Below are 2,487 nucleotides of genomic sequence, written 5' to 3' on the forward strand. Positions count from 1 at the left end.
TGTGTGATAAAGTTATACCATATCTAATTCCTCCCCCTATTAGATAAGTTGCACGTCCAAAGTATGCTATTTAATTACACTAATTACTGTTGGTTCAATCCGAGTGTGATTTTACTCTGTAGTTTGGCTTACATACAATCAAACAATAACTTTATCATGTAAGCTGTTGATAAGGATCCTTTTTAATGTGGCTACTGTCTGAATATCATAATCTGATGGCGGAAGGAATAAAAGATTTGGAGTAATGATTACTGTATGTATGTATGACTGCTTTCATTTATTATATTCTTTCATTTATTATTTCATTTATATTTGTTATATGTGTGTATACGGTAGGCCCTACCTGTGGGCATACGCTCATGTATAGCCTAGCCTACATGTAGGCGACATCTACATATAAATTTAAATTTACTCTAGCCAGTAAATGCAGAAAGTTAAGTTGGTCAGAATAAAGAAAATATAATAAATATCGTGAAATGATTTTGTTTAAGCTATGCTTTGGTGCCTAGACCTGCAACAAATGCCTATTGTTAGAAGGAAATAAAACAGCCCCACATTTCCTTAGACCTGCAGACCACTACTGACCTGCAGACCACTACTGACCTGCAGACCACTACTGACCTGTAGACCACTGGCCTACTGACCCTATAACCCCAGCTCCCTCAGAATCAGCTGCCCTGCCAATCTCCTGCTTCTCTCTCTCCTTAAATATCTTTGAATATCCATCTGGTCAATGAATAGAAGAATATGCAGGTGCAACAGCATTAACAGGGACACTGTGACATTTAGTTTTCACTGACAAAACTCTATGGGGACTGATATTGTTTTGAAATATAAGATTTTAGTTAGACTAGCTAGACTGTTTTCCATTGCCAACTAAAATCCTCCCTTTCCTTTACCTCAAGTAAACTTAGCTAAAGTTAAGCAAGTAACAGTCATTTAACAACAGCTTACAGTTTCACTCTGTGTGACCTTTGAAGGGTATTTATTGTTTTCCTTTTGTTTACATTTTGAAATCCAGATAGCTCCAGATAGATATTGAATGCGGGACAATTTGAAGGGGTCTGCAGTCACTCTGAAGTGATACTGAGTCAGTGGAAACAGGAGGTTTTCTTTAAATATCAGTCTGAATTTTGAAAAAAATCAGTGAAAATCAGACATTTTTTAGATATTTATACTATCGTTTATTTAATTATTCCATTCCACCTTTCATTTCTGCCACACATATTGAATATTACATCATGTTCACCAGAAGCTCATTATTTAGAAATCTGCTGAGACCTGTTGTGACCGTAATGCCTAGAAAACACATCACAAAAACAAAGCGGGGCTGGCTTGACCGCAGTCATTGTTGAGATAGACTATACTGTATGTGCAACGTAGACATAGGCTACTAATAATAATGCCATCCACATTAAATAACATCAGTAATTCCCAGTGTCTCATACAGAGAAGGAAATAAAAGCAGATTAAATCTAATTGCAATTATTGTCCTTTCAGTAAAGGTTATAGGCTACCGCTTCTTTTCTCGTAATTGCAAGATATTTTCTCATAATTATGAGATCAGGTGTGGGGTAGGGGCAGGGAATGACTTTGCACCTGCCACCTTCAGGCTATCAGCCACTTTGAGGGACAGGGAAAGAACAGAAAGACACATTGCGTCCTGAGTACCAGTCAGTGCGTCCTGAGTGACAGTCAGCGCGTCCTGAGTGCCAGTCAGCGCGTCCTGAGTGCCAGTCAGCGCGTCCTGAGTGCCAGTCAGCGCGTCCTGAGTGCCAGTCAGCGCGTCCTGAGTGCCAGTCAGCGCGTCCTGAGTGCCAGTCAGCGCGTCCTGAGTGACAGTCAGCGCGTCCTGAGTGCCAGTCAGCGCGTCCTGAGTGACAGCCATCGCGTCCTGAGTGACAGCCAGTGCGTCCTGAGTGACAGCCAGTGCGTCCTGAGTGACAACCAGTGCGTCCTGAGTGACAGCCAGTGCGTCCTGAGTGACAGCCAGTGCGTCCTGAGTGACAGCCAGTGAGTCCTGAGTGCCAGCCAGTACGCTGCTTACCAGCAGTAGCGGCCGAACTACGGAAATTAACTCTGGTGTTGTCGGAGAATCACTCAGCTTGTCTATTATAATAATAATAATAATAATCCTTATTTGTAGAGCACTTTTCAAAAACAAGTTACAAAGTGCTTTAACAAGTGTAAAAAAACTACAAAGTAAATCTCAGAAAATAATGGATGTCACTTCACTGTGTTTTCCATGTCTAATAATGTTGCTGATCACAGAAAAAGTGTAAAAGTACATCTTAAAGTGAGAGACAGAGAGATGTGTTGCTTTGGCTGCTGCCAGCAAGACTTTCCTATGAAAGCAACACATTTCATTATACTGTGAAGACACAGGATGGAGATAAATCTCTTCAATCTCTATGAAAGACATATTATTGCTATGATGGGACAGGGTCTGTATTTATAAACCTTTGCAGACTAGAAAATTGTCCTAAC

Source organism: Micropterus dolomieu, linkage group LG01, assembly GCF_021292245.1.
Source record: "Micropterus dolomieu isolate WLL.071019.BEF.003 ecotype Adirondacks linkage group LG01, ASM2129224v1, whole genome shotgun sequence".
Lineage (NCBI taxonomy): Eukaryota > Metazoa > Chordata > Actinopteri > Centrarchiformes > Centrarchidae > Micropterus > Micropterus dolomieu.